The following is an 11751-nucleotide window of genomic DNA, read 5'->3' as shown; positions in this document are numbered from 1 at the left end:
CAGCTTGTACAAAAACATGGAAGACAGTCCATTATGCTGAGAATCATTTGCTCTGTCTAGTGTGTATTACGTGTAGGAGGGCAGCAGAAGAGAAATCAGGGAACACAATTTGGAATTAAACTGATGGTGTTTCCTGGAGTTAGGATTTACCCAGAAGGTGATATGATGCCAGGATGGTTTTCAAGCAATGATGTAATATGAACAAATGTGTGAATATAAGAACTTGCTAAGCTCTCTCTCAGGGTGTCTGGAGAGTGGATTGCAATGAAGATTAGCTCGAGTCCAGCAGAATGGCTGGGTGGCTCTTCCTGCCACCCAGCAGAGAGTAGATACTAATCGGAGCTAGATGAACTAGGTTCATGGCTGAGGAACTGGGAAAGTGGAATGTGACCCATATCACATTACTAGAAAAATTTTGGCAGATGTTAGTGTTCCGTGGGGGCATGGGACTAACAAAGAGACCAGAACCAAAGGTTGAGGTTTTCTGCGTGGATCACTAGGTATAACAGGGAGGGGACAGTATCATTGCTTGTAATGCAGAATCAAGGAAGAGTGGGCAAAGGTGAAGTAAAAGAAGGAGATGTGAATAATCAGTCAAATTTTGATTGCATTACATTTGAGGTACTTTGGGAATATCTGGTTGGTTATTCAGGAAAATAGTTTCATACCATCGTTTTGGAGAGAGGTAACAGCTTAGCAACATGGATTATGGATTAGGAAATTTTTAGCCTATGAACGGTAAATAAAAACACAGCAAGAGATAAGATTCTCTATGGAGGGCTTGCTAGAAAGAGGAGAGAATAAAAGACATCTTTATAGATGGATTATCATTGACCAAGATAATATTTTTTGAGATTGATAAGAATTGTTGTGCATTTTATTATTCAGTTGGCATAACAATTCTATGCCTATGTCAATATTTTTGTTAGTTTTTGTTTTAAGGTCAATAAGTAGCTGTCTTATATATTTTGGTGCTCCTTGGTTTGGTGCATATATATTAAGGATTGTTATGTCTTCTTGATTCAACTTCCCCTTAATCATTATGAAATGACCATTTTTGTCTCTGAGTACTTTTTCTGTCTTGTAGTCAGCATTATTAGATATGAGTATTGCTACGCCTGCTTTTTTTTGGGTGTTGTTTGCTTGGAGTATTGTTTTCCAGCCTTTCACTTTGAATTTGTTTTTATCCTTGTTGCTTAGATGTGTTTCTTGTAGGCAGCATATAGTTGGATTTTTTTTTTAATCCATTCTGCTACTCTGTGTCTTTTTATTGGTAAGTTTAATCCATTTACATTTAGTGTAATTATTGACACTTGTGTGTTCCCTACTGCCATTTTATAAATTGCTTTCTGTTAGTTTTGTATCTAGTTTGATTCTTCTCTTTTGTTTTTTTATCATTTGTTTTTGTTTGTTTGTGTTCCATATTTCTTTCCTCTGTTGCTACCTTTTTTAAGTCAAGTGTTTTTGTGGTGGTTTTTTTAAGGGTGGTTACCATTAAGTAATGAAAAGGGTACCTACCATATTCATTGTAGTACCCTATCTTATAAGTATTTCTGCACTTCATCATCCTTTGCTACTGTTAATCTCCATCCTCTCCCCCCTTTTTTTCCTTTGTTGTCACAGTTTAAGTTTGGTTTTATTGTGTTCTTGGTGGAGCTGTTACTTGTGGTGTTGTTTTCTTTTGTTCTTTGAATCTGGTTGGAAAACCCCCTTTAGTATTTCCTGGAGTGGGGGCTTTCTGTTGATAAATTCTCTCATCTTTTCTGTATTTGTGAATGTTTTTATATCTCCTTCATACTTGAAGGATAGCTTTGATGGGTATAGTATTCTTGGCTGAAAGTTCCTCTCTTTCAGGGCTTTAAATATTGGGGTCCACTCTCTTCTAGCTTGTAGAGTTTCTGCTGAGAAATCTGATGATAATCTAATAGGCCTTCCTTTATATGTTGTACTCTGCTTTTCCCTGGCTGCCTTGAGAATTTTTTCTTTGTCATTGGTTTGTGTCATCTTTATTATGATGTGCCTTGGAGTAGGTTTGTTGGGGTTAAGAAAACTTGGTGTTCTGTTTGCTTCTTAAATTTGAGGCTTTAGTTCCTTCCACAGGCTTGGGAAGTTCTCGTCTATTATTTGTTTGAGTATATTCTCCATTCCATTTTCTTTCTCTTCTCCCTCTGATATACCTATTATTCTTATGTTATTCTTTCTGATGGAGTCAGACAATTCCTGTAGGGCTTTCTCGTTTTTTATTATTTTTGAGTCTCTTTCTTCTTCTCTCTGTTGTGCCTCAAGTTGTTTGTCTTCTATTTCACTAATGCTATCTTCAATCTGGGCTGTTCTGTTAGCTAAGCTTGTTACCTTGTTTTTCAGCTCGTGAATTGAGTTTTTCATTTCTGTTTGATTTGTTTTTATAGTTTCAATTTCCTTGGTAATATATTCTTTGTGTTCATTGAGTTGTTTTCTGATCTCCCTATATTGCCTTTCTGTGTTTTCTTGTATCTCTCTGAGTATTTTTAAGATTTCTATTTTAAATTCTCTGTCATTTAGCTCCAAGGCTTCCAATATGTTAAGTCTTTTCTCCATAGATTTTTCCCCATCTATTTGTGTTACCTCTCTTTCTTTTGTATCCATAATATTTGATTTCCTCTTTCTTATCAGCATCTGAGGGTGGTCTTATTGATAGCACTAATTAGAATTAATAAAGAGTAAAAAGTAAAAATAAAAAAATAAAAAAAGGGTAAAATACCCCACAAAAAAAAACAGTAATAATTTATTATTTCCCCCTTTTTTTCCTCTCTTCTCTTTCCCTCCTCTCCCCTCCTCAGGGAAATATCGTGCCTATAATGGAGGGCCTGATTTGGGGTGAAGAGTTCAAGGGGCAAAAAAAAAAAAAAAAAAGGAAGAAAATCTTAGACAAGCATAAGATGATTTGCTTGTAAGTGATGGTCAACTAAGAGATATAATGAGAGGGATAAGAGGGAACCAGAAAAAAGGACCAAAAAAGAATAATAAAGAAGAAAAAATAAAAATAATAAGTAAAAATCTGTTGTATTAAGTGGAGCGAAGACTAAATACAATGGAGACCTTGGGTTGCGAGGACCCAAAATGCCACAAAAATAAACAAACAAGAAAAAAAAAATAAAAACAAAAACAAAAAAGAGAAATAAAGCCAAAAAAAAGCCTTGAGTCCCAAATTAACTAATTTGTTCGTGATTGAGGATTATATGGGAGGAAAGTAAAATGAGAAAAGAAAAAACGAATAGAAAGGAAAAAATAAGAAAAAGAGAAAAACGAAGGAAGAAATAAAATAGGAAGAGAAAAAAACAAAATAAAGCAAGACAAAAAAAACAAAAAAAAACAAAAGAGGAGAGAGTGAGAGTTAAGTGTTTTGGAGTATAACCTTAAAGGAGGGTGAGGATGAAGAAAAAAAATAAAATGCAACACTCATGGGTAGTGTAGTTCAAGAAAGGGGAAGCATAAGATGGGCAGAGAATAGAAGGACCGAGGTGGAGGAAATAAAGGCAAAAAGATAGAAGAAACAAACAACAACAACAACAAAAAAAAATTAGTGGATCAAGTTGTAAAGTCTGTGGGTTTTTCTTGATTTTGAGAGGTTAACTTCTTCCTTTTTCTTTTCTCTCCCTCTTCCTGGTCGGTGACTCTGTACCCCAGGCTCTGCCCCTGTCTCACTCTTAGGTAGGGATTTGCAGTTGATGGGATTCTATGGCAATGTCATATAATTGGCTTTAGTCTTGCTGGAAGTAAAGGCTTGTTGGCGTTTGCAGGGTCCAAGGATGAGAGAGTTTGCTTTCCTGGATTCTCTCTCCTAGTCCCCCCTTTCTGAATTAGCAGCCTGGTGATCCAGCTATAAGGCTGCAACTGCTTCTGCCTGGGGAGTAAGAGGCTCAAAGAGCTGGGAAATCCCCACTCTATGCCACTCAGTGCAAGGCTTTGGGAAAGGCTCTGACAGTCAGGGTCTCCAGTGTAATCAGGTGGGGGTGGGAGTCAATTGTTGTCAAGGTGACTGTTCAGCGCCTATCATTTAGTTGGACCTCTCAACCCAGGCTTTCCACACTTTGTAGCCTGTTTTTGCAGGGAAGAAGAGGCACTAGTCTCTGCTTACCACTAGTGTAGTATAGACCTTATTATCTGCCAAGTCCTTCTTGTTAGCGTTTATCCCTGAATATGGAGGCTCTATCAATCAGAAGTTGCCCCCGCCCCTTTAGCGAGAGGCACTAAAAAATATCACGCCTCTTGTCTTGGATCGCTGAACTGAGAGAGATCTTATCAATTAGAACCGAGGGTGCGCAGATTTCATGGGTTAAGCTAATTTCAGTGATTGGGTCGCAGCTGTGCTTCCGAAGGTATTTTAGGCTGCCTGCGCGCGCCCCTCCCCCAAAGCTTGATTGTTAGCTTGAATGGCTGGGTGAGGTGCCCCGCCCACGGAGAGAATCTCCCAAGCCTCTCCCGCTCGCCCCGCCGCTGGCGGCTGGACCGCACCAGGCGCAGGATAATGGAGCCCCCTGGGTGTGCGGGCCAGCAGGGCGCCCTGGGCGCGTGGAATGCCCAAGGCACGCGCGCGAATGGGGCGCTCCGGGCACCGGTGGCCTGCGACCCCCACTGGCAGTGTGCGGGCCGCTGGGAACATCAGCGGTGCTCAACCGGACCGGGCGCGCGGCTGCTCGCGGCTGCTGGTGGCTGCTCGCGGCGGCCAAGTATATGGGCTGACTCACCACAGGCGCACTTCTTTGCGGTTTGAAAGAACGTCCCTGTGGTAGATTCCTCCACACCCTCGTCTCTCAGATTCAAGTGATAACAGTCCTTTTGCTATCAGTTTGTGTGGAACTCCGGAATGCTCCGAGGATAAATTTTTCTGTTTCTAGTTGATAAATTTGTTGTGATTTAGGGGAGAGCTGTCGGACGCACTGCTCACGGCGCCATTTCTGTGACGTCACTCCCTATGTCAATATTATTAAGAGAATAATGAATAAATATACAGAGACTTAGGAAAGCCACTAGGAGAATAATATCCAAGTAGGAAGATCTTTCATGAGGTGAGAGTTGCTCCATCCTATCATGTGAGGCATATTGGTGATGTAAGAGTAGAAGTGATGTTAAGTCATTCCATTTGGAACTGAAAGTTCATTAGTCAACAGTCCAATCATTGTAAAAAACAGAATGAAAATCAGATGTAAAATGTGAAGGAATGAGTAGGAGCTGAGAAGCACAGACATATAGATTTTTCTTTTCATAAATTTGGTAGTAATAAAAAAAAAGTGTGATAAGATCACATATTGTCCTTGTTGATGATATGACCTAAAATCATTACAGAATTGATAGAAAATTAGTTTTAGGATATAGTGGATATAATATTTACATGTAGCAATTAATGTTCTTCTAATTATACATATTTGAAAATAGCTTGTCAAATATACTATAGTCAGGGAAGAGGAAACACAAAGACTAGATCTTAATTTTGGCAATAATTATTTAATTTATTTTTTAAATATATAATGCTTTCTTATTCTTATAAATCTTTTAGAGTGTATTTTACCCCAGGTCTGTGATAGATCTTGACTTTTGTATGTTAGTTATATTGCTTGGTATTTCTTTCAGCTAAAACTTTCTCCTTTTATAACCTATTATAAACTTTCTCTCACTTAGCTCTAGACAATCATCTTGTCCTATTATCTTTTGTGATTGTAAATAATTTGCTTTGTTTATGTTCTTACCTTGATGATATTTATAGATCGTGTCATAGACAGCCTCCCTTGGAGACCTCTCTTTTGTAAACTGTATAAATTTAGCTTCTTATGTCTAAACTTGTATGTCTTACCCTCTAATCCAGGGATTTATTTTGTTGACCTTCTGCATTTTTTTTCCTCAATTTACTTCTATAGCTTGTCAGCATTGCAAAGAGAAATTATGTTAGAAAATTAATGGTTTTAAGTGATATCTAGCAAAGAGCCAAAACAGAGCTTCCCCAACATTCTAACTAAAATAATTACATAGATGTGGAAAATAGAGAAGCAAATATACTGTGGACAATGCCTAGAAACAATCAGGATAATGAGGAAAAAATATTACTGATATTTCTGGACTTGGTTTGATGAAATCAACCAATGTGCTGTCCCAAAAATTAATATGGAGAATTGTGAGATATACACTCTCTATCCCCTCCCCCAAGCTTAGAGATGAGGGCTTGCAGATAGCATGACACCAGATATGCATTAGTCCACTTTTTAAGTGTTGATATTTGAGATGATCAGAAGCCTACTATTTCATCACTTAAAAAAATCTATTCATAAATGCAACTCAGAAAATAACAGTTTGTCAGGTATATGAGAGGTTCATGGATAGTTAAGTATTACAAACTGGCAGGGTAACCTCAACAAAACCAGAGAAATGAATAGTGCTAGGAAGACTATGTGCCAGATAGTATGAGTTACTTCAGTACTTCTGTTCATAAACTATGAGTGAGGACCAAAAAGTCTGGTCAACAAGGATCGGGCAGAGCCACCCATTTGAAGATGAGCAACCAGAAAGGAGATTTCTGAAAAATATTGTAGAACGGAAAAATAAATGGTAGGAAATGAATAAGTGGTAGGAAATGAATGGATTGTAATACATGAGAATGTTTTATATTTTTAACGTTATTATTTTTTTAATTAAAGATTTGTCTGCGAGCCAGATGCAGCTATCAAAAGAGCCACATCTGGCTCGCGAGCCATAGGTTCCCGAACCTTGCTATACAGTATATATTTTTTCAGTAAGGAACATACATAGCAGGTAAGTGAAGAAGAAACTTTTATTTCCTGTATACCATGATAACAAAGAAGAAAGTCAAACTCTGAAAATCTCAAAATTCTTTATACTTTGGTTCAAAAGAATATTGGCATATTCTTAAGAATATGCCAGAGTTTGCCTTTTATTAGAAAAGTGTAAAGCTATACAGTAAGAGAAGGCTCTTAAAGTACAGTAGTATAAGATACAATGTAACAATTATAAAAGAATGCATGTTACTTTAGTACCAGGTACCAGAACTGGCACATAGTGGGTCCTCATAAAATATCAGTTCCTATATGCAACCACAAAGACAGATAAAACCTAATAACAGGGAGTACTGTTGAAAAGTGCAAAGAACCTTCTGTTTCAATAATGGAGTTTATACCCAAACTCAAGATGCTAAAATCAGATTTGATGTCATTAATTCATAAGTCAGTGGAGGAAAACTGAACACCTTTTCCCAGAATGCAGAGAAAAAGAAGGTTGATGACAATGAGAGCAATGATAGAGCCAGAAACTGTGGACTTTCACCCAACTCACTTTTCTTCTCCCTGTTCTTCTTAGAGAAGTGGAGGGTGAGTACACCACCCATAGTGCTGGGTTTGATGCAAAGCACCAACAAAAACCACCATGTCACAAGCCAGTTTTGCTACAGGAGCAGGTATGAGGCAAACAGGAAATAAAAGTTTCTTCTTCACTTACCTGCTATGTATGTTCCTTACTGAAAAAATATATACTGTATAGCAAGGGTTGGGAACCTATGGCTCGTGAGCCAGATGTGGCTCTTTTGATAGCTGCATCTGGCTCGCAGACAAATCTTTAATTAAAAAAATAATAACGTTAAAAATATAAAACATTCTCATGTATTACAATCCATTCATTTCCTACCGCTTATGTTCATGGTTGTGGGTGGCTGGAGCCAATTACAGCTGTCCTCCAGGACACACCAAATTTTTATTGGATAATGTGTAACATGCATGGGTCGTTGTATGGCTCTCCCGGAATTACATTTTAGAATATTTGGCGTTCATGGCTCTCTCAGCCAAAAAGGTTCCCAACACCTGCTGTATAGGAACAGAATCTTGGGGAAAAAAAATCAAAACAAAAGCCAAAAGAGGCTAGTTTTAGAAGGGACTCAATGACTCACCAATAATGTGGAAACAAAAGAATCCCAGTAAAAACAAAAGAACCAAATCAGACCATGTGGGAAGGGGAGTCCAGTAGGAGACATTCCCTGAGCTGATGAATCTATGTTTCACTAGATGCTTCAAGTGTTATATGGGAGACAGCTCCACCAGGGGCCATTCTTGTCTGGATAGTATCTAATGTCTGGAAAACATAAGTTATTTATATAAATCCAATGATCAACTCATGTGTCAGTTAGGTTTTTGAGTGCACGGGAGAGGTCTTATTTTATTACTGAGCACAGCTCATTAAGATGCCTTGGAAAAAGTGTATTGACCTAAATAAAGATGGATGGCCAACAGGAAAACTAAAAAATGAAATGGAAGTTAGTAGAGAAGGTTGCTTGTACCTTAAGTGTCCAACCAGGAGTCCCTGTATGATGAAGAGGCCTCTAGGAGCCATATGAGCCCACTACTCCCTCAAGCACTGGGATCATGTTAATCCTGTGCCCACAGAGCAGAATTCTGCACTTAATTCTGTTGTTCTAGTTTAGAAAATTCATAGTATCTGTCTCTCCATCCAGATACTATACATAATCCTCCTTACAGTAAGACAAAGAAGCTGCTTAGAGTCAACTGCAATCCTAGTATCTAACAATCATTCTGCACTGTTCTATGGGCTTCCAAATCCCAACTGAAGTAATTCTTGGGTTTAATTGCTGTTTTACACATGTATGGGCACAGCCTCCTTTTGTTTTTTCCAAAAGTGGATTTGTGCTTGGATGCAAAAATACCTCGGCCAACTTCCTGGACAGTAGAAGCCATAAAATATTCACTAGCTGTGCATTTCTCCTTGCTTGCTGGCGCACTCAGTGTACCTAATACACACCTCAAAATAGACCAGAATAGACAGGGTAGTGGATTTGGGTGGATAATCTCGATGGGAGATGGTTTTGGCAACCCTAAGGAAATAATGTGAACTAAATGTTAGACAAATTAAAAAGTAAGATGAAGTTCTTATTGATAAGTAGCTATTGATTCATTGTGAGTCTAAGTACACACATTAAGCCTCTTAAAGCATCAAAAATGCTACTGAGGTATTATTACTGGTTCTGCAGAACGATCAGGATACGTGAGGAGAAGAATGTTCACCAAGAACGATAAGGATACGTGAGGAGAAGAATGTTCACCAAGAGCCTGTCCTCCACAGGCTTTACATGGAAAGAAATTGACTGAGGGCTAAGGGTGGAGGCAAATATATCATTAGATATCTGCTAAATTCTTAAAGTAGAAAGTAAGGGTTTCCCAGCATGAAAATCAGCTGGGTTTCCTACAGACAATATTAGATTTTCAAACGAGAAAAGGATCAGTGAAAATAATTTATCTAATTCATATGTGGCTGTGAACAAGATTAACAGAAATTATTTTGTGAATCACTTTGAAGAGTCTACAACTAATACAAAAAAGAAAAAAAAAAAGAAAAAAAAAAGCTGGTGGAGTGTAAAGAGTTTGTCCCAGGAAAATTTTACACTTAATTAGGGACTCCTGCAGATGGTCCTGCTTTGTCTGCTCGAGCTCCTAAAGTGACAGACAGCAGACCCAGTCTACAGCATAAGTCCAAGGCACCAGCAAAGGCTCCGTTAGGGACCTAGCACGGAAGACATGATTTAATTCTTAGCTCTGCCAGTTACTCACAGATGAAGCACAGTGCTCCCGAATTTTGAGTACATAAAAGAAACACAAAAGAAAAAAGTAGGATAAAACACATAAAGTAGATATAACATTCACTATAGACCATAACAATACAGCTGGGTTTTGTTTATTCTAAATGTAAAATTTTACTGTTTAATTTATAAATGTTACTTATTTCACTAAATGATGGTCAAAGTTTTAAGAGTGGAAATTACTCCTTTGAATTCCTAATAGCTCCTGGCATATTTCTGGCCTTATAAGGCGCCCAAAGAGATTATGTTAAATTTGTGTCAAACTAAACTATACTTGAAACTTCAACAGACAGCAGTTTAACTGATGTCCCAGCAGCCTCCTAGAGTCATTTATCTGAATATTTTTCTCACACAAGGTAAAAAGAAAATTATAATTACAGAAAAGGAAAAACAATGGGTCTGGTGAAGATCACCTGCTTCAATACAATGAACCTATCTTTGATTAAAGCCTGAGCTTTGGATATTCACAGTGTCCATATGTAAGTCACACATGAGTATTCCCTTTGCATCATGTGAATCTTTGGACAGGCTAGCCTCTTTAACAAATCAACACCTTAATTAGAATTTGCTAATATGTTAACAAATGATTATTCTCTTCAAAAAGTCCATTTTGCAAAGGGTCCCCTAACAGCATCCTAGTCTCCCAGTGCTTTTCATTTCTTCCAGATCATTAACCATTTGAAGGAGAGACTGCAGGGAATGGGGAAGTGAAGCTCAAAGCTGAAGGGTTCAGAGCCACTTCTAATTGAAGGTCAAGCAGAAAAATATCGAGCATATGGCAACGAAGATTTAAGTCTGAGGCAGGCAAGGGTTTCAGCTGCACAGGTTGTGTCTTCTCAAAGTGCCGCAGGAGGCACGGACCGTGTGGAGCGCAGGTGCTCAGCCCGCTCGGGCTCAGCTGGCTCGGCCCCAGCCCGCTCGGCCCCTTTCCGCTGAGCAGGGCCGCTCCTCTCCAGGTGCGTGTCTGGGGCGCTCAGAGCGCTGGTCTGGGTCCTGGTCCATTCTTCCCACCGAGGGCGCTTCCTCTGCTCTCTCCTGTGTGTGACAAGAATTCCATCCTCCATTCTCATCATTTCTCTTTCCTCCCTTCCTTTTTTAATCTCCCTCTCAGCATTCTTAAATCAATATATTCCAAATTGTGAGGATTTTCTTTCTTTTTCCTTTTTTGAAAACTATTTTAGAAAAATGTCCAGCTCTTGGGTACCAGAAATTTTGACGTTTGTATTAGATTAGGGGAGTATCTTCAGACCGTTGAAAACTTTCTTGTCACACTGCTTGAATATGGAGGAGGGGTCCCACGGAGGACAGTGTGAGAAGGTCAGGTTTAAAGCATCCAGGAAATGACCCCGGCTGCCCTGGTCTGGGCAGTGATAGGAGAGCCCTGAGGATTTCCACCTCAGTGAGCCTCAAGCTGCCTCTGCAGCTGAGGGAACACGTGACTTTCTGAGGCAAAGGTCAGGTTGGACTCCATGATTGTGGTTCTGAGATTAATAAACCCCCCAGGGAGCTCGGTTGGGGGCGGGGGATTGGGGAAATATGAAGGTTTTCTTCAAAAGGGAAACTGAGAGTCTCAGAAAAAGGTGTCTCCACCCCAAGCTGCCTCTGCCAGCTATGACACGCTGCTTTGGGGGAAGATCAGCACTAAAAAGTGTTTGCATTTTCAGTTTAAAACAGTTGATTTATACAAAATGACCAAAATCTGCAGGCTGTACTCTCCAGCCCCGTACTTTAAAAGGAAAAAAAAGAAATCTACCCCACATGCAAAGTGGCCTCATTAGAGGTTTTCTATCATTTTTCTCTCTAAATAAAAATATTAATTCTTTAAAAAGTAACCAACATTATATTGTGTACAGTAGATTCTAATAAACCCAGAAAGCCTAGACTAGAAATCAAAATTTAAACAGAAACTTACATTTGGAAGAGGACTCTGGGAATCAATGGCATGAAATATGGCTTTGTTTTTCCATGACACTGTATATGAAGTGAACTGTCAATCAGGCAGGAAAAGGCCCACCCCTCATTTCAGAGGAGCCTGTGCCACAGGCAAATAATCTGATCTTAATTTAAACTCTTCATTACTGTTTCTAAATAACTGATGACATATGAACTTTAATTTGAATGAA

This window comes from Saccopteryx bilineata, chromosome 11 (genome assembly GCF_036850765.1).
Source record: "Saccopteryx bilineata isolate mSacBil1 chromosome 11, mSacBil1_pri_phased_curated, whole genome shotgun sequence".
Classification (NCBI taxonomy): Eukaryota; Metazoa; Chordata; class Mammalia; order Chiroptera; family Emballonuridae; genus Saccopteryx; species Saccopteryx bilineata.
Note: the sequence above shows the minus strand (reverse complement) of the source record.